At 45.9% G+C, this 21,633-nt stretch overlaps 1 long non-coding RNA gene across 5 annotated transcripts in view; it reads left to right on the plus strand.

The window, feature by feature from the left end:
* The first annotated feature begins 378 nt into the window (after window positions 1-378).
* Window positions 379-21,633, plus strand: part of LOC142302696 (uncharacterized) — a 138,156-nt gene continuing 116,901 nt past the window's right edge. For all 5 annotated transcript variants that reach the window (XR_012752965.1, XR_012752967.1, XR_012752968.1 and 2 more), the window contains exon 1: window positions 379-705. This is a non-coding gene — a long non-coding RNA (uncharacterized LOC142302696). The remainder of the gene's footprint in view (window positions 706-21,633) is intronic.

The raw sequence follows: 21,633 nt of genomic DNA on the forward strand, positions 1-21,633 counted from the left end.
TATAACTACTATAATACTGCCCCTATGTACAAGAATATAACTACTATAATACTGCCCCTATGTACAAGAATATAACTACTATAATACTGCCCCTATGCACAAGAATATAACTACTATAATACTGCCCCTATGTACAAGAATATAACTACTATAATACTGCTCCTATGTAAAAGAATAAAACTACTATATGACATAATAATAATAATATATGGGTGTTATTACCCTCTCAGATTAATATAATTTGCGCAGATATTGGTAATTACAGTCATGTTTGCAGCAGGCTGTAAATCAAGCTACTTTCTTGAGCAGACTGAAGCTTATACTTGTTAGGTTGACATCTAGAGGTCAATAGGAATACTGCAATTGGGATGAAATAATGGAAAATGACTGCCAGTAATTTTTACCATCTCTTCCCCTTAACACATATATTTTCCTAACTGTGTGTTTAACCTTTACTCAGCCGCAATGCACAGACCTCTCCGCAGCGGCCGTCAGCGTGGCTGGTCCCTTCCATAATCAGCATTAATATTCCGCTCTGAAACCCGAAGCAAATGAGATTTTAAATGTCTTGTCACCTCGTCGTGGGCTCTTCATCATTCTCTGCTCCATTTACACGCGGGGCTGGCCGCTGAGGCAGACAAAAAGGAGAATTAAGGAGGAAGGATGGAGTATGAAAGGGGTGAAAGGGCCACGCAGCAGTGGAAGGTAAGTGGACTTAGATGCATTTCGGAAGGACGCTCTACCTATGCAAAGAATGTCAATATTTCTACAGCCGTCCCCCATCCAGAGCTCTGCGCCTTCCTCCGCAATCCTCACCCTCTATCTCCTCTTCACCACGGATAGTAATAGTAGTTACGAGCTTTCTAGTATGGAAATTTGCCCAAATTTATTCAACTCAAATCACATTTTTTGGGAAAATGGGGGTCCTTGGAGGATATAGAGTTTATTGGCATCTGGGGGTCCGTGGATGAAGGTTGTATGAAGGTTAGTTTCCAGTGGTGGGTCCATGGATGAGGTAGGAGATGAGTGTTTTCTAGACTGACCATCCTGTAGAATCTACCTAGTGATATTGTTGTTTGGCAATATTCCTATCGTTTGCCATAGGCGTTGTCCATGAAAATATTATGTTATGCTGTTGTTGACATTCCATATTAATATTGTTCATGATAATGGGTTTTCTTACATTGTGATGTTTGAATCGGAAGCCCCGACGCTGCCATGTGTGATACATGGGGGGAGGAAATAAAGAGAAGAGAGATCTTCATGGAGGGAGTCCTTTGAGGATATGGAGAGTTTAATGGCATCCGGGGGTCCTTTGATGATAATTGGTTTCCAGTGATGGGTCCATAGATGAGATAGGAGACATATACTTTCTAGATTGACAGTCCTGTAAAATCTATACATAGGGATATTGTCGTTTGTCAATATTCCTATTGTTTGCCATAGGCGTTCTCCATGATAATATTTCTTCATGCTGTTGTTGTCATTCCATATTAATATTGTTCATGATAATGGTTTTTCTTACATTGTGATGTTTGAACTGGAAGCCCCGATGCTGCCATGTGTGACACACGGGGGGAGGTAATTAAGAGAAGAGAGGTTTTCATGAAGGGGTCTTTTGAGGATATGGAGAGTTTAATGGCATCCGGGGATCCGTTGATGATGGTTGGTTTCCAGTGATGGGTGCATGGATGAGATAGGAGACATATACTTTCTAGACTGACCGTCCTGTAAAATCTATACATAGGGATATTGTCGTTTGTCAATGTTCCTATCGTTTGCCATAGGCGTTCTCCATGATAATATTTTTTGATGCTGCTGTTCTCATTCCATATTAATATTGTTCATGATAATGGTTTTTCTTACACTGTGATATTTGAACCGGAAGCCCTGACACTGCCATGTGGGACACATGGGGAGAGGAAATTTAGAGAAGAGAGATCTTCAGGAAGGAATCTTTGAAGGATCTGGAGAGTTTATTAGCATCCGGGGGTTCATGGATGAAGGTTGGTTTCCAGGGATGGTCCATAGATGAGACAGGGGATGCGTGTTTTCTAGATTGACCATAATGTAGAATCTATGTATGGATATTATTGTTTGTCAATATTCCTGTCATTTGCCATAGGCGTTGTCCATGATAATATTTCTTCATGCTGTTGTTGTCATTCCATATTAATATTGTTCACAATAATGGTTTTTCTTTCATTGGGATGTCTAAACCAGAAGCCCCGATGCTGCCACGTGTGACATACAAGTGGAAGAAATTAAGAGACGAGAGCTCTTCAGGAAGGGGTCCTTGGAGGATCTGGAGAGTTTATTGGTATCCAGGGGGTCAAAAGATCAAAACATTTTTACTCTTTTCCTCGTCAGTGTATAGCCAGCAGGGAAGGATTGTGAGAGAAGAGTATACATAGCTCCACCTGGGATATGATAGGACAGAGACAAAGTAAAAAATTGAGAACACCTGACTAACCACAAACCAAAGAAGAAGCAAGGATAAAAGAACCATCAGCAGTGGAACAAGAGTCTGGCGAGTTATGGAGTCTGAAAATCAAAAATATCAAAACATTGTTACCCTTTTGCTCCTCAGTGTATAGCCAGCAGAGAAGGCTGGTGAAAGAAGAGTATAAATAGCCCTACCCAGAATGTGATAGGACAGAAATAAAGTAGAAAAGTGTGAACACCTGACTAACCACAAACCAAAGAAGAAACATGGATAAAAGAACCATCATCATTAGAACAGGAGACTGGTGAGATATGGAGTCTGAAAGTCAAGAACATCAAAACATGTTACCTTTTTCCTCGTCGGTATATAGCCAAGAGAGAAGGCTGGGGAAAGAGGAGTATAAATAGCCCCACCCATGATGTGATAGCACAGAAATAAAGTAGAAAACTGAGAACACCTGACTAAGCACAAACCAAAGAAGAAGCAAGGATAAATGAACCATCAGCAGTGGAACAGGAGTCTGGTGAGATGTGGAGTCTGAAAATCAAAAAGATGAAAACATTGTTACCCTTTTCCTTCTCAGTACATAGGCAGCAGAGAAGGCTGAGGAAAGAAGAGTATAAAAAGACCCACCCAGAATGTGATAGGACAGAAATAAAGTAGAAAAGTGAGAACACCTGACTAACTGCAAACCAAACAAGAAACATGGATAAAAGAACCATCATCATTGGAACAGGAGACTGGTGAGATATGGAGTCTGGAAATCAAAAAGATCAAAATATTGTTACCCTTTTCCTTCTCAGTACATAGGCAGCAGAGAAGGCTGAGGAAAGAAGAGTATAAAAAGCCCCACCCAGGATGTGATAGGACAGAAATAAAGTAAAAAAAAGTGAGAACACCTGACTAACTGCAAACCAAAGAAGAAGCAAGGATAAAAGAACAGATAACTGACCAGGCAACAAAAGGTCACCGGATCGAGTCCTAAGACCGAGGCATGACAGAAATACAGTGAAGATTGAAATATTCTAATGCTGTAGAAAGCAGATTATCTGTAAATGTCCCATATGGCCATGTGGTTGCTTCAAACTCATGGATGGAGACCGGGCTGAGAGTTCCTGCTTGGAGAGGGGAAGAGAGAGCTCCTCCGTTCATAGTCTTATGAAATATTTAGCCTTCATTTATTATGTCCACCACAGCGGTCGATTCTTCATTAAATTCTTGAGAAAATTTGCAGACGTGTGGTCATCTGCGAGCATATGTCCTAACTAATACGTCCTGTTTAAGCCTCCCTGGAGATGGTGGTTAGCAGGCGGCATTAGGATGTATTAATCCGGGCTGACAGATGCACATGTTTAAGCAGCAGTCTCGTAAATGTATGAACAGTAAAACCGTCCGCTTTGAAACATGAAATCCCCTCGGAGCTTCGTTATTTTCTGACACAAGCTGGGGCCACAGGGAAACGTGGCGAGCCGGCACACAATATGACTGCCAGCCTCTCCGCGCCGATGATTTATCCAACCCTTAGCATGAGATGAAAATAGCCAGAATTATTTCTGAGGAGATGAAGAAGGACAGACGGGAACTTTTCTGTCAAGAAAAAATGTGATTTTGTTCCCAGTCTGCACAATTTTCACTTATGGCGCATAATGAAGAAGGATTGATCGTCTTATTCCGCCGGAGAAATACCTTGTTCTATAGCAAACATGGCCATGGATGTAGAAAGAGCAGGAACGGGCGGAGAGTCACCAAAAACTACAGCGGCGGCCTCAGGGGAGGAGTGTGAGGGCCGGCATCATCACCAGGGGCTATCCCAAAAGAAAGGGGCTCCGGGGCAAATGATCCCCCCAAAGGGAAATCAGGGGAGGAGTGTGAGGGCCCGGCCGGCACCACAAATAGAGGCTACCCCGAAAGAAAGGGGCTCCGGGACAAATGATCCCCCCAATGGGAACTCAGGGGAGGAGTGTGAGGGCCCGGCCGACACCACCACTAGGGGCTACCCAAAAGAAAGGGGCTCCGGGGCAAATAATCCCCCCAAAGGGAACTCAGGGGAGGAGTGTGAGGGCCCGGCCGGCAACATCACTAGGGGCTACCCTAAAAGAAAGGGGCTCTGGGGCAAATTATCCCCCCCAAAGGGAACTCAGGGGGACAATGATTTTATTTTTTACCCTGGGGCCCATTGTTTTGTCAGGATCTGTGCTCATCATACGAGGCTGGATCATAGTCATGGGGGCTGGAAAGGGAAGGCGTCCATGTGCTGGGAGCTCGGGGGGCATCTACTAACCACTGAGCCCAGGGCAAGAAGCAAATTGAATATTCACCACTGAGTCAGTGAAGGAATAGAGGAGGCTCCGCAGGATTGATCTATCTATCTATGTATCCCTCTATCTATGTATCCCTCTATCTATCATCTCTCTATCTATCTATTTATCCCTCTATCTATCTATCTATCCCTCTATCTATCTATCTATCCCTCTATCTATCCCTCTATCTATCCCTCTATCTATCCCTCTATCTATCCATCTATCTATCTATCTATCTATCTATCTATCTATCCCTCTATCTATCTATCTATATCTATCTATCTATCTATATCTATCTATCTATCCCTCTATCTATCTATCCCTCTATCTCTCTATATCTATCTATCTATATATCCCTCTATCCATCTATGCCTCTATCTATCTATCTATCTATCTCTCTATATCTATCTATCCCTCTATCTATCTATCTACAGTGCCTACAAGTAGTATTCAACCCCCTGCAGATTTAGCAGGTTTACACATTCGGAATTAACTTGGCATTGTGACATTTGGACTGTAGATCAGCCTGGAAGTGTGAAATGCAGCAAAAAAGAATGATATTTCTTTTTTTTTTTTTTTTAAATTGTGAAAAGTTTATTCAAAGGGTCATTTATTATTCAACCCCTCAAACCACAAGAATTCTGTTTGGTTCCCCTAAAGTATTAAGAATTTCAGGCACAAAGAACAATGAGCTTCACATGTTTGGATTAATTATCTCTTTTCCAGCCTTTTCTGACTAATTAAGACCCTCCCCAAACTTGTGAACAGCACTCATAGTTGGTCAACATGGGAAAGACAAAGGCCATCAGAGACAAGATCGTGGAGGGTCACAAGGCTGGCAAGGGGTACAAAACCCTTTCCAAGGAGTTGGGCCTACCTGTCTCCACTGTTGGGAGCATCATCCGGAAGTGGAAGGCTTATGGAACTACTGTTAGCCTTCCACGGCCTGGACAGCCTTTGAAAGTTTCCACCCGTGCCGAGGCCAGGCTTGTCCGAAGAGTCAAGGCTAACCCAAGGACAACAAGGAAGGAGCTCTGGGAAGATCTCATGGCAGTGGGGACATTGGTTTCTGTCAATACCATAAGTAACGTACTCCACCGCAATGGTCTCCGTTCCAGACAAGCCCGTAAGGTACCTTTACTTTCAAAGCGTCATGTCAAGGCTCGTCTACAGTTTGCTCATGATCACTTGGAGGACTCTGAGACAGACTGGTTCAAGGTTCTCTGGTCTGATGAGACCAAGATCGAGATCTTTGGTGCCAACCACACACGTGACGTTTGGAGACTGGATGGCACTGCATACGACCCCAAGAATACATCCCTACAGTCAAGCATGGTGGTGGTAGCATCATGCTGTGGGGCTGTTTCTCATCCAAGGGGCCTGGCCATCTGGTCCGCATCCATGGGAAGAAGGATAGGACGGCCTACCTGGAGATTTTGGCCAAGAACCTCCGCTCCTCCATCAAGGATCTTAAGATGGGTCGTCATTTCATCTTCCAACAAGACAACGACCCAAAGCACACAGCCAAGAAAACCAAGGTCTGGTTCAAGAGGGAAAAAATCAAGGTGTTGCAGTGGCCTAGTCAGTCTCCTGACCTTAACCCAATTGAAAACTTGTGGAAGGAGCTCAAGATTAAATTCCACATGAGACACCCAAAGAACCTAGATAACTTGGAGAAGATCTGCATGGAGGAGTGGGCCAAGATAACTCCAGAGACCTGTGCCGGCCTGATCAGGTCTTATAAAAGATGATTATTAGCTGTAATTGCAAACAAGGGTTATTCCACAAAATATTAAACCTAGGGGTTGAATAATAATTGACCCACACTTTTATGTTGAAAATTTATTAAAATTTAACTGAGCAACAGAACTTGTTGGTTTGTAAGATTTATGCATCTGTTAATAAATCCTGCTCTTGTTTGAAGTTTGCTCTAACTTATTTGCATCAAATCAAACCTGCTAAATCTGCAGGGGGTTGAAGACTACTTGTAGGCACTGTATCTATCTATCTATCTATCTATCTATCTTTCTATCTATCCCTCTATCTCTCTATATCTGTCTATCTATCTATCCATCTACCTTTCTATCTATCCTTCTATCCATCTATCTTTCTTCTCTTTTTTCTTTCCTTTTTTCTCTCACTTTGTTTCTATCCTTCTTTTCTTCACTTCTCTCTCTAATTTCTCTTTCTCGCTTTCTTTTGTTCTTTCTTTCTCTTCTTTATTTTTTTTGTTCTTTCTTGACTTCTTTTCTTTCTTTTTTTCTTTCTTTCTTTCTTTCTTTCTTTCTCTTTACTTGTTTCTTTCTTTCCTTCCTTTTTTTCTCTCTCCTTTTTTTCATTGTTTCTTTCTCTGTTTATCTTTCTTTCTTTTCTTTCTCTCTCACTCTCTGTCTTTCCCTCTTTTTCTCTTTCTTTCCCTCTCATTTTCTTTCTTTTTTCTTTCTTTCCCTCTCAGTCATTTTTTATCTCTTTCTCTCTCTTTCTTTATCTCTTTCTCTCTCTTTTTCTCTCTCTCTTTATTTCGTTCCTTCCCTCTCTCTCTCTTTCTTTCTTCCTCTCTTTCGCTTGCTATCTTTCTTTCCCTCACTCTCTCTGTCTTACCCTCTCTTTCTTTCTCCCTCTCTTTCTCTCGCTGTTTCTCTCTTTCCCTTTTTCTCTCTCTTTATTCTTTCTTTCTCTCACTTACTCTCTCTCTTTCTCTCTCCCTCTGCTCTCCCTCGTTCTTTATCTCTTTCTTTCTCTCTTTCTCTCTTTCCCTCTCTCTTCTATTTCTCTCTTTGTTTCTTGCTTTCCTTCTTTCTCTCTTTCTTTCTCTTTCTCTCTCTTTCTCTTTCTCTCTTTGTTTCTCGCTTTCCCTCTTTCTTTTTCTCTCTTTCTCTCTCTCCCTCTTCTCTTTCCCTTTTTCCCTCTCTCTCTCTTTCCTTCTCTCTCTTACTTTCCCTCTTTCTCTCTTTCTTTCTCTCTCTTTCTCTCTCTCCCGCTTCTCTTTCCCTTTTTCCCTCTCTCTCTTTCTTTCTCTCTCTTACTTTCCCTCTTTCTCTCTTTCTTTCTCTCTCTTACTTTCCCTCTTTCTCTCTTTCTTTCTCTCTCTTACTTTCCCTCTTTCTCTCTTTCTGTCTCCCTCTTTTTCTTTCTCTCTCTTTCTCTCTCCCTCTTCTCTTTCTCTCTTTTTTTCCCTCTTTCTCTCTCTTTCTCTCTCTTTCCCTCTCTCTTTGCTTCCTATTTTGCTTTGACCCTTTCTTTTATTAACGATGATGATGTGAGCAGAATGCGGTGTGGATACTATACTAATATGTCGCCACATGGTGCCCAATTACAACCGCGGCCCTGCTACATGTGCTTAGAGAGGATAATAAGATCCGTTTCCATCATGTAGGATGATGTTTTTCACGCCGTGTAAATGATACATTTTCTGTCTTATGAATTGCGCTCGGTAACTTCTCTCCCTTCTTTGATGTGAGACAATGCGGACAGCACAATCCATCTGCACCATGTATCATTTCTGCAGAATTAATCCGGCTGGTGCCAGCGCTGTCAGCTCCGGTCTAAAGACGCGATTAATAAAGTGAAACGCAGAACGATTACCGCCGTCACGGGAAATGCATGGACTGAGAATGTCGACTTTTACCAGAAAGGATGCGAGTCCGGATGTAAAAATGTGTGAGGATCTGATCATGGGACATTACCACCAAAAATACATTTTGTACGTGTTTACATGACCTTCTGTAAGAACATACAGGTAAAGATAAACAGGGACCCTGCCCCTGACGGAGGGAGAGCGCGGTGTGAACGAGCCATTTATCACGGCCCTGTTTCCTGGGATCACTGCAGGTCAACTAAAGTCTACTCTGAATAGTGTCAACTTCACCTCAAAATTTCACAAAAATTCAGATGTTCCCAAACCCTAATTGTTTGCCAATTTGCTGGATTCCAAAAATGAAAATACAACAAAAATCATGTGTTTTCTTTGCCCGGTGCGGTCTTGAATGGACAACCGTCAGCATCTTCCTTTGCCTGGCTTCTTTAGAGTCTCCTGCGCTGGCTAGGCTGCGATCGATATCATACAGTGCCTCATACAGTCATGTTACCCACCTGTCACGGCTCTTAGGTGACAGTTCTCGTTTTTTTCTCTTCTCACCTTCTTCTTTTGCTCTTGTCCACACCGGGCTGCCCAGATTTCCCTGCAAACACCAAAGAGGACATCACCCAAGGCCTTTTAAGGCCGACTCTTTCACCCATGTGTGTCTGAGTATTGAGTAGAGTTAGTTTATATTCAGCTTCCGTGTGCTTCGGAGATTTTCTCTGCAATCTCATAGTTTGTACAGTCTGCATCTCTTCCCTGATTGACGCTTTGTTTGCCTAAACATTAATAAACTCTTCTCTGGACTTGTTCATGCTACAAATACTGTTGCATCTGAGATTATCTGGTCTTTAAAGAAGTTTGCCTCCTCCTATTTGCTGCCAGTGGTTATCCATTGTTTGTTGATTAATCCTTCATCTGCTGTGTGCATTAAGAACTCTTCTCTGGACTTGTTCACACTACAAATGCTGCAGCAGTTCCTGGACTGGCTGTTTATCTTCAATTTATATCTTTGTCTATGCCCCTGCACCCTTTTTTTTCTGGAAGACCCATCCCATCCTGCATTACACAGATATGCCAAATAGGCACTGTGCAATACTTAATTTCTCCTATGGTGGCACTACAGGGAAATTGAACACTTACTGCCCGATTTCCCTACAGATTACAGCTGATCAGAGGGTACCTTCTTGAGATCAGCTTATGTGTTGGCTGGTAAAATAGGTATATTTAGAGGGGTACTGAAAAGTCTCTTATTCATGAGTTGATGCAGCATTTGTAGTGTGAACAAGTCCAGAAAAGAGTTCTTAACCCTAGAACGCATACCTGGGGCCTCGCAGGCCTGCTAGGTCATTTGTTTTCTATGGTAGATTGAATTGCTTGAGCGTTCTAGGGTTAATGCATACAGCAGACGAAGGAATAATCAGCAAAATAGAGATAACCCCAGGCAGTGGAGATGAGGAGTCATAGGCTAGGGATAATTTAAGGATCACTGGAGTCTGACATCTATGATCACCGGCATCCTGAGAACAGAGATCTGCTGTGCGCAAGCTCAACCTTTGCTCCATTCATTGTCTATTGGACTGAACTTTGCTTGCTCCTTCAACCCAATTGCTAAAGAATGAAGTGGAGGTAGAGCATGCCCAAGAAAAAGTCCATTCAAGACAATGCTTTACAAAGCCCCTTTTCCAGAAATGCTATTTCGGCAGTCTATGGATATAGAATAAGCATCAATCTTAGGAATACCTCACTAAGTCCTATTACCCTTTTTGACCTTTTGGCACTCACTTTTGTGCTCATCTTTTTGAACCAAAATGTGTCCAAATTTTCTAGGATTGTCTCCTAAAATTCAAGACAGTCTCCAAGAATTCCAGACTGTTCTAACAAATAAAATTGTATTAAATGGGAAACCCTTTAAAAAGAATCTAGAAGTCTAGAAGAGCCAGAAGGTCAACGTGCCTAAGGTTTTAATGACCTCTTAATGACAGAAGTGGTCATTGGTCTCTTAAATAGTAAATTACCTCTTTAAGATGACTCTGTCCAGAAGTGGTCATTGGTCCGTTAAAAAAGAACCTATTCAAAAGTACCTACAGGACAACGAAACTTCAAGAATTCCAGCAACTGTTTTCCCCTTTACAACTTTTTAGTAGCCTTCTGGTTCAAAAGAATCTAAAAGAGTCTGTGCAACCACAGTTTTGCAAAAAATGTTACCGTTTTGTGTACACAGCTCCTATGTAGTCTTATGGGATATATAACTGTGGCCTTTTGTGCATATGTTAATGGTTGTCTCACTCAATGTTCCTCTACAGCTGGGTTATGACTTTGATTCTACTCGTGAATCCAGTCTCTACCTTTCAGATGAGAAAACACTGAGGTCATCTCATTGTCTGGATCTTCCAGCAGCTCTCCATCTGATCAATTCATCACGTCAGACACCTAAGAGCTCCAGATAAGACTGAAGGAATTGCAGCCAAGGACTGCGTGACCTCCTGAGTTTAATTACTCGCCTTTTATAGCCGCTCTTCCTCACCTGTCGTAGACTTCGAGATGCTTCTTAGCTTCACTTTGATCTACATTCTTGGCTTTTCGGTATAAATAAAACAAAAAGACAAAGCAAAAAGTAAGAATAAGGTTAAAGTAAAAATAGGAAAGCTACTGATACCTGGGAAGACACGGAACTCCAAATTCTTGCATAGAAATTCTAGGGGGAGCATACTGGCCCAAAACGAATCTGGTGTCGGCTGCGGATACACTAGTAAAAGGAGGCTAGGAAAAGCCCATAAGTTTGCTTACTACCCAAGGTGCTAGAACAAGAAACACTTGGCTGAGACCTTGTTCACCGAAACAGTCAACTTGTCCTTCCGAGACTGAAAACTCTCTAAATTCTCCCAAGGGTCAGACATAGCATCAACAACGACTCTGAGAATATGTAGCTTGAAAACGAGTTCTCGTGAAGGGAAACTCAACTAACAAATAACCGGCAGTGGTATGGGACCAGAAGACTGTGGCATTGTAGCAGGTGAGCCTGTAAGAGCTCAGTATGGGCCACTTCATAACATGTGATGGGCAAGATATATAGTCCACCTTTGAGCTTAGCTTTGTAAGTTTGTTCCATGAGCACCAAAAAGTGGGATGGAGTGCCAATCATTTTGTGGATTAGCTTTGTAAGTTGGCTGAGCTGAAGGGGAAAATGAAAACAGTGGATAACCAGTGTTGGAAAGAATGGAGAGCCGTTACCCATATGAGGCTATAGTTGGATCAGGTAGAGGAATGAGTGAGTCTAGGTGGGCTGGTAGGGACTATAGTATAGATCTAAATGCCCTTTAATCCTCACTCATATTATGGGACTAGAACACTTTGGCCTTGTAGCAGGTGGGCCTGTGAGAGCTCAGTATGGGACACAGTTGATGGCCGAGGCATATTGTCCACCTTTGAGCTTAGCTTTGTAAGTTTGTTCCACGAGCACCATAAAGTGGGGTCGAGTGCCTATCATTTTGTGGATTAGCTTTGTAAGTTGGCTAAGCTGAAGGAAACAATCAGAACAATGGCTAACCAGTGTTGGAAAGAGTGGAGAACCAACCCTTAGCAGGCTATGATCAGGTAGAGGAATAAGTGACTTTAGGTGGGCTGGTAGGGACTATAGTAGAGATTAAGTTTCCCTTGAATCCTCACTCATATTGGATTGTTGGGTGTAGACTTGGTGGCCTAGCTAAAGGCCTCTGTGAAAGATTGGGTCCAAGTGGAAGTTGGCCAAGCTGTTTGTGCAGTGGATCTGGATAGTGGTCTTGAAACATTTTCCAAGATGTGTGCCAGGAGACATTCATCTATTTGAGAGGCAGCTTGATGTACCAGAAAGCTTCTGCCTACACTCTGTGAAGAAAAGGTGTCCCAAAGAAAACAAAATATAGAAGGACCTTCCATCCATTTTCGATAATCCATGAGTCGATTCTTTACACACTTTGCAACTTGGAGGATGGGACCAACCAGGACTGGCTCCCCGTTCTCCAAGGGTCCATATGGGACATATTCCCTTGGATATAACAGTGGAGGTAATATACTCTGTCATATCCAAGAAGCACGTCTAAAGTTATCCGCTCTTCTTGGACTCCACGACATCCATTGAGACCCATCCTAAGAGATGGCACCGGAGACAGCCTGGCATTGATTGTTTCAGAAATAATCCAGCCTTTGTGCACTTAGTAGGCATAATGCCTTACCTCACCACTTGCCGCCTATTTTATCCTTGTCAGCGCTTTATAAAAAAAAAAGAAGTGATTATTACGAAGAGGCGGAAAGCCGGGACGGTAAAAAAAAAAAATAATACGGCGCACGGAAAAAGCGATTTTATCTCTGCCGTCTGTAAACTAATGCAGCATAAAAAAGAAATTACTAGAGGTAAAAAAAAAATTCTTAGCTCCTAATGGAAAGCAATCAAGAAAGCAGAAGAGCGATGGAGGGTTAGAGACTGGAGAGCAGGAAAGGCAGCCGACTGTCGTGAACTTACCGAGACGGAATTGTAAAAAGATAAAAACTAAACACATCAAAGCTCAAGATGTTCAATGAACGCTTCCGAACCAAAGGAGCGCAAACGATGAACCAAGACCAAGATTTCCATCATTTTCCTCATCCTTCGACTTAAAAAAAACATAGAAAAGTACAAGAAAAAAATCTTCTAGGGTTTGTCGAAGGAGATATTTAATTAACTGAGGAGCAGCTTGATGCAACAGGAAGCTTCTTTCAACAGTCTGTGCGTGATGGAGATAGGACAAGTCAAGTCGCACTTGTTTTCCATATTCCACCTCTGCTTTCGTATCCAGGATCTCAATCCAGTATTCTGAAGAAAAGAAAAATCTTCTAGGATGTGTCCCAGGAGACATTTATGTGACTGAGGAGCAGCTTGATGCAACAGAAAGCTTCTCCCAACAGTCTGTGTGTAATGGAGACAGGACAAGTCAAGTCCCACTTGTTGAACATATCTCACCTCTGCTTTCGTATCTCAATCCAGTATTGGGAAGTAAAGAAAAATCTTCTAAGGATAGTTCACAGGGGGGTAGATTGCTGCAGAAGAAAGCTTCTTCCACCATTCTGAATTCAGGGGAGACTAGACAAGCCGAGTCCAACTATTTACCTAGCAGTAATCTTACCTCTTTGGCAGCAGATAGAAGGGATCTCTAATGGTCTTGTACCGCCCCGCGGCCTCAGCTGCGGCCGCCGAGCCGCCCAGATCCGTGCTCGTGTACTGCGGGTGGTGGCTCGAGCCTCTCACGGACCCGGGGGTCACGCCGCTCTGAAAGGGGGTAGTGGCGGTGCACGCAGGGGTTTTGGGTGGAATAGGTAAAGTTCGTGACGCCACCCACGGGTTGTGGTGATTGTATGGTGGACACCAACGCTGCTGTGAAGGTACGGGGCATGCCGGAATCTACTGCTAAACTGGTGACACATCTAAAGGAAAAAAAAACACCAAAAAGGAGCCAAGACAAATGATATGTGCACACACAGAATGTGGTGAGCCTTCCTCATAAAGATGAGGAATTAATTAATTAACTAATTCAGTGTAGGGACTCGCAAGTGTGAGAATCCTTGACGAACGGATTGCGAGCTTACATATTTTGGGCCAAAATATAAACTAATATCTCACTATTTGAGGTATGGCACATTTTATCCATTTTTGCAGGGTGTGTGTGGACCTTTTGAATTCAGGTGGTTAAATGGTGAGCCTGTCATGTGTTATGTACTCATAGTGCTAACTGACCCGCCTGGACCTGGTGTTGTGCGTCATTTATAGGCCATTATTCAGACACTGTGCGTCTCGTGTATCCGTGCGAGATGCACCTATATAGTGCTGTTTTGCCCGCCTGACCTGGGTTTCTGGCGTCATTTATAGGTCACAGTTCAGACACTGTGCATTTCACTCATTATATGATGGGCTCCCAGTGCATGCCTTATTAGTGTGCATGTCTTATGCTAAGCAGCCGCCCCTCCCCCCTAGTGTGGAGGTTGAGTGGCTGTGACATCAGCATCTTGCACCTTGGCTGCAGCCATCTTTATGAGGAAGGCTCACCACATTCTGTGTGTGCACATATCATTTGTCTTGGCTCCTTTTTGGTGTTTTTTTGATATAGTTCTTTGTGGTTTTTCTGACACATCTAAAGGCCCCGTCACACTAAGCAACATCGCTGCTAACGAACGACTTTTGTGACGTTGCTAGCGATGTTGCTGTGTGTGACATCCAGCAACAACCTGGCACCTGCTGTGAGGTCGTTGGTTGTTGCTGAATGTCCTGGGCCATTTTTTAGTTGTTGCTGTTGTGGCGCCCCTGACTTGGTCAGGCACCACAGAGTATTGCACCCATGCGGGAGCAATGCTTCCAGGTAATCTCCAAAGGCCAGGATGAGGTGCACACACAAACATATAGTGACCAGGCCTCCCACATTACCAGAGGGGACCCTTGAGTAGCCAGAAGGAGTTAACTTTCAATTCCCAGCTAGGGGTGTGTTCAGGGGCTGGTTGCTAGGAAGCAGGGCAGAGAGAGGAAGAGGAGAGTCGAGAGGAAGAAGTTGAAGTGTGTGGAAGGGAGCAGAGGAGCTCTCGTGTCAGACAGGTCCTGAGGAGTGCAGTAGCTGAAAGCGGGGGAGAAAGGAGTACCGTGGGTCGGCCTGAAAATCATCCAGAGAGAAGGGTGGCTGAGTACGGAGATCCCGGTATCCGAGCACACAAGGGGAACTAGATCCCCAGTACAGGCAGCAGATCATCCAGAGCTGCTTAACCTACAGGTGGAGGGGGTACTTCATGCCCTCACCACGACTACACAGAGCTTGAGCCAAGCAGCAATCACCAGGCCCATAAGGGGACAGGGCCAGAAGCCATCCCACCAAGGCCACGCTGCCGGCAGACGAGCCAGAGAGAGGGGAGCAGGGTGGTAACAGCTTCCCTGGAGGGGTCCTACCACGCTTCAAGCAAAGGATCCTCCTAAAACAAAAAGAGTGCAAGGAGGGCGAGCGGACAGCTACCCTCAGAACGGCCTCCTGGAATTCCTGGTTCCACCTGGTTATCACAGTGTCGCCCGGGCATCTCACCGTGACCTCTAAACAGTGAGTAAACACGTTAAAAGACTTCTTGGACTGTGTTTGAGTCATTCTGCGACCTGTGGTCTCACCCACATACACAGGGACCTGGGGCTTGCCTTACTCTCAGGAGGCTACTACAACCTACTGCACCCACCATCAGCCCCAGGCATCCCTTAACCTGCAGTGGCGGTCCTCACTGACCGCAATTCTGAGAGTGGCGTCACGACGTATCCCAAACCGAAGGTTCCCTACCTGTGACCAGACCGTCCCATCCCGTGGACTCCCTAAGGGTAATACACTGCTGCACCGCACCTGTAGGGCTCCACAGATCTGGCGTCACGAACAGGATTTGGACTAGACCTGTTCAGACAGGTGACCGTGCGCCTCAGAGGTCCGACCGCAAAAATTGAACCGCCGCCATATTGCCATCTTCAAAAGCGCGCGCTGCAGCCCGCGCGAGGGAAAAGAGCACCGCCCACGAAGAGGTGTGGCCGCCCCAGAATCCCCACAATTCGGAGAGCGTTCTGACCCAGGAAGTGGAAAGGGAGCGCGCAGATTTTTGTTTTTTTTTTAAGAAAAATGGACGCTGCAGGAGGTAATGCCCCTGGTCAGGGCGACGCAGCCCAAGCGATGCCCGCCCCCGTTGCACTGGACGCAGCAGCGCCTGGTGCCGGTGCCGCGGTCGCAGCTGCGCCGGCCGAAGTCTCCCCCATAATGCCAGTTTCCTTACTGTATGTCCCAGGAGCGCAATGGCTGCCCCAATACGCCGGTAAAATAGACACGCTGACCGGGTTTAAGAAGAAGATCAACACCCTGCTAGACATGCACGCGATGACTGGTAAGCAGAGGGCCGCTGTGGTGCTGGGACAATTGACTGAAGCAGCAGAGTTGGAGGCTGAGTCCTGGACCAATGATGACCGGGGCTCTGTTGAGACCATCTTTGCCAAACTAGCAGCTGCTTTTGAACACCGCACAGAGGGAGAGCTGAGGACGGACTTCTATAACTGCCGTCAGAAGCCCCAAGATAGCATAAGAGACTATGCCCTCAGGCTGCAGGCTGCACTACGGGCTCTCAAGCTGGTGGACCCTGTCAGTGATCAGGAAGGAAACCGGATGATGAAGGAACAATTCTTGCGGGGCCTGCGCTCTCCTGAGGATGGGAAGCAGATGAAGCTGTGGTCCCTGGAACACCCTGACGTGGACTTTGCCATTCTGAAAGACAGGGCAGTGAAAGCACTCCAACCTCCTGTGGACACAGACCCCGTCGCACCCGCATGGCCTGCCAGTTCCACGGCTGCAGGAGCGGAATCCTCCTCGCAGTCCCTGGTAACTGCAAAAGGACTCAACGCGTCAGCAGAGACTATAAATACACTATCCTCCCAGGTGCAACAGCTCACTAAGGATGTCGCACAAATCCTGAAAGCAATGCAGTTGCCCTCAGAAACCAAAGTCCCTCATCGGATCCTGCTAGCTGACAGCCCAGAGGACGTCCCTTGGATGCGGAGGAGAAGAGGTCCTACAACCCGAGGCAGGAGCAGTGATCGCTATGACTCATCTGGACAACCCATCTGTCGTCGTTGCCAGGAGGCAGGTCACTATGCAAGGGCTTGCCCTTTAAACGAGCCAAACCTGGGGCCGAGGGCCAGTCCTCAGGATTAAGAAGATCAGGCCCAAGTCGCTGCTGTGATCAGTACGTGGGTGGACGTCCTGTCCTGTCCATCGTCCTGGACGGGATCCCTACCCCGGCGTTATTGGACACCGGCTCTCAGGTCACCACGATCCCGTATGTCCTTTATCGGAGGTTTTGGTCGGACGACGATCTCCGACCACCGGACCCCTCCCTCACCATCTATGCTGCCAACGGACAACCTATAGACCAGATTGGGGTCAAAGAGGTAACCATAAAGGTGGGAAGGCAGGAAATGAAGGGACAAGGACTGATTGTTGTGGACACTGATATTAGAGAAAGGAACCCGCAAATGATTTTAGGCACTAATGTCATAGAAAATTGCCTAGGGGAAGTGTTGTTGTTGCTTCACCAGATTGTTGAAGGTGCTGAGGGCAGGTCGCAAAGAGCCTTGCAAAAGGAGATCCGAATCATTCTGAGGAAGCAACAGGTAAAACAGACTGGCGGTGAGATTGGTAGTGTGCGGGTGATGGATGCTAACCCCATTGTGATACCCCCACGGAGTGAAATGATGATGTGGTGTAGAGCAGCGGTAGGTCTCAGAGGACAGGATTACCAGGCTGTACTAGAGCCCACTCATTCAGACCACTGGCCCACGATTCTGACAGCCAGGGGGGTAGTTGATGTACACAAGGGACGAGTGCCTGTACGAGTGTTGAACTGTGGGGAGGAGGAAGCCAGACTGCCAAGGTACGCTACCATAGCCAAACTGTTTACATGCTCAAATGACGCTATAACACCTGTAGGTCCCCTGACACAAGCTGACTCAAAAGAGGGCGAGACCTCCCAAAAGCAGTTAGAGGACTGGTGCCAGAAACTCCACGTGGGGACTGACTCTACACCCGTCTACCAGAAACATGGGGTTTACAGGGTCGTGCAGGAATACGAGCAGGTCTTTAGTAAGAACCCACTAGACTTTGGTAGGATCAAAGGGGTGCAACATCACATACCCACAGGCAGTCATCCTCCCATTAAGGAAAGACATAGGCCTATTCCACCAGCCCATTACCAGCGCACAAAGGACATGCTGAAGGACATGAAGGAGGCAGGAGTCATAAGGGACAGTTGCAGCCCCTGGGCAGCTCCCCTGGTCCTGGTGAGGAAGAAGGATGGCACGATGAGGATGTGTGTGGATTACAGACGGATAAATCAGATAACACACAAGGATGCCTACCCTTTGCCAAGGATAGAGGAATCCCTCGCTGCCTTGAAAACCTCTAACTACTTTTCTACCCTAGATCTTACTAGTGGCTACTGGCAAGTATCTGTAGCAGAAGAAGATCGGGAGAAGACGGCCTTCACCACTGGGCCTCTGTGAGTTCAACAGCATGCCATTTGGACTCTGCAATGCCCCCCGGGACCTTCCAGAGGCTTATGGAATGCTGCCTAGGGCACCTCAACTTTGAAACCGTCCTGCTCTACCTGGATGATGTCATCGTGTACTCCAAGACCTACGAGGACCACCTGAAACACCTGGCTGAAGTCTTTGAAGCGCTATCCCGATATGGAATGAAGCTGAAACCATCCAAGTGCCATTTACTGAAGCCAAAGGTCCAGTACCTAGGTCACGTGGTCAGTGCAGAAGGAGTAGCACCGGACCCAGAGAAGGTCACAGTCATCCAGGAGTGGCCCACACCTACTACCGTCCGGGAGGTACGCCAGTTCCTTGGCTTGGTAGGCTACTACAGAAGGTTCATCAAGGGCTACACGAAAATGGCAGCGCCTTTGCAAGAGCTCCTGGTAGGCCACCCAAAGAAGAAAGGAAAGACCTCCGGCCCGCCATTTCACTGGGGAGAAGCAGAAGAACACTCCTTCAGACAAATGAAAGGGGCCTTGACGGGTGAAGAGATCCTAGCCTACCCTGACTACAGTCTACCATTTGTACTGTATACAGATGCCAGTAATGTGGGACTGGGAGCAGTGCTTTCACAGGTGCAGGAAGGCAAAGAGCGTGTGATTGCTTACGCCAGCAGGAAGCTCAGGCCTACTGAAAGAAACCCAGAAAATTATAGCTCATTTAAGCTAGAGTTCCTGGCCATGGTATGGGCTATCACAGAGCGGTTCAAGCACTACCTGGCAGCCACCAAATTCACTGTCTTCACGGACAACAACCCCCTGACCCACTTGGATACTGCTAAATTGGGTGCCATGGAGCAGCGTTGGGTAGCCCGGCTGGCGAATTATGACTTTACTGTCAAGTATCGAGCTGGCCGCAAGAACGGCAACGCAGATGCTCTGTCCAGGATGCCTCACCTAGCAGACGAGGGTGAAGATGTAGATGATCTTGAAGAGATTGAGCTGCCAGCGTTCCATCGCCATGGAGCAAAACAGTGCCGGCAGTTGCGTGCCAACCGCCAAGAGGTGACCCTGAACCCACTACCTCACTACAACTGGAAGGAGACCCAGGAAAATGATCCAGCGGTAGGCTTGGTAAAGAAACTGATCAACCAGCCTGGCGCCAGCCTTGACAAAGGAGCCCCAGCTGAGGCACAGTACCTATGGAAGGAGAGGGGTCGATTATTCATCTATCAAGACAAACTTTACAGGAGCATCATTGACCCGAGGACGCATGAGAAGGTGTGGCAAGTGATTGTACCACAGAAGGATACGAGGATGGTGCTAGAAGCCTATCACAATGGTGCAGGCCACTTTGGTTGGAAGAAACTGGAGGCCCTACTTAAAGTAAGATTCTACTGGGTGGGCATGAGATCTGCCCTAGAGAAGTGGTGTCGAAACTGCGGGCCCTGCAATCTTAGAAGAAAAGACCAGCACAGCCAGAGAGCACCACTCCAGCCAATCCAAACTAAACGGCCCCTGGAGATCGTGGCCCTGGACCATGTAAAGTTGGCACCCAGCAGACAAGGCTACAACTACGCTCTCACTATGGTTGACCACTACTCCAGATTCCTGGTGGTAGTACCAGTCAAGGACTTGACCGGTCAGACTGCAGCCAAAGCGTTCCAGACACATTTCTGTCGACCACATGGCTACCCAGATCAAGTGCTCACTGACCAAGGACCAGCCTTTGAAGCTGAAGTGTTTAAGGAGTTTTGTAACCTGTACGGCTGCAGGAAGATCCGTACCACGCCTTACCATCCTCAGACCAATGGCATGTGTGAGAAGATGAACCACATCATTCTCGACCTTCTGAAGACTCTCCCACTAGAAGAACGAAATCAGTGGCCGGAAAAACTGCCCGATCTAGTGGACATGTATAACAACATCCCTGTGAGTTCCACGAACTGCACACCGGCATACCTGATGAGGGCCAGACCAGGGAGATTGCCAGTAGATCTGGAAATGGGAGTTGAGACCCCTGAAGACCATCTACAAGGTGCTGATTGGGATTCCAACCGCCAAGCCCAATACAAGAAAGTACAAGAGTGTGTGGAGCGAAGCCTGACTCAGCAGCGTGAGAAACAAGAAAAGGCCTACAATCGAAAAGCACCTGCTGTTCCCTTGATGCCAGGAGATATAGTTCTCAAAAGAAAGAGAAGACGTCATAAACTTGACAATCACTGGGAAGAAGAACCCTATACTGTGTTACCATCGACGCTTAGCAATGAAAAGACATGCCTTATCAGCAAAGATGGAGGAAAAACAACAGCTGTCGTTTCTAGAGATCGCTTAAAGAAATGTCCTGAACAACTAAGAATCCCTGAAGAAATTCCCAACCCTTTGCCAGTTCAAGAACCAAAAGAAAAGATGATCCATACTGTACTTGGAGATTTTCCAGCAAGTTGGCCTCAATACAATGGAGCAGTAGTTATTCCGGTTATTACATTCCCTCAATCTAGAGAAGTAAGAGACCCAGAAGAACCTGTTCAGAACCTGGAAGAGCCAAATGTAGCTGAAGCAGAAGACCATGCACTGGTATCAATACCTAGTACACCTATTATTCACATCGAGACACATACATCGGGTGGGAGGACACAACCTCAGACAGATGACAGTATAGTACTGCGTAGGTCAACCCGCAGCAACTTTGGTCAGCTCCCATTACGCTATAGAGAAAGTACAGTTTAGTTCAAAGTGACTGTATGAAATGTAATGTTTAACCTGTTTACAGTTAAGTAACGTTTAAGTGAAATGTGCCCACAAGGACTATTGTGAGACCTCTTTAAAATGTTTTCTTTGCACTAGTTCACGTGCACTTTAAAAAATGGACCACTGGTTATGAACTGGCTTTAACCACAAACTTTTGCATTGTAAAAAGTTGCCTCCTTGGTATCAACCACAGAGTCTGCCTGTTAGGGGGCATGGCTCTGCACCAACAAGGGGGCACGCCTGTTTATGGGGCCTGCCCTCCAACACTCGGAAGCGGGTACGCCTGTTTATGGGGCCTACCTTACACCACTCTCCTCAGGAGAGGAAGATTGGAGGAAAGGTCTGGGGAATGTGATGGCCCAGCCCTGGTCACCAAAAGGACCGGCGACCTACCTCCTGGAGGTTTTTGGGTGGGGTTCGGACATGTGGGTGGTTGGTGGTGGAATGGTACCTGGCATGTTTAAATGTAAATAATTGCCCCTGTGTGGGAAAAGTTTGTATTTACCTTT

Source organism: Anomaloglossus baeobatrachus, chromosome 4 (assembly GCF_048569485.1).
Source record: "Anomaloglossus baeobatrachus isolate aAnoBae1 chromosome 4, aAnoBae1.hap1, whole genome shotgun sequence".
Classification (NCBI taxonomy): domain Eukaryota; kingdom Metazoa; phylum Chordata; class Amphibia; order Anura; family Aromobatidae; genus Anomaloglossus; species Anomaloglossus baeobatrachus.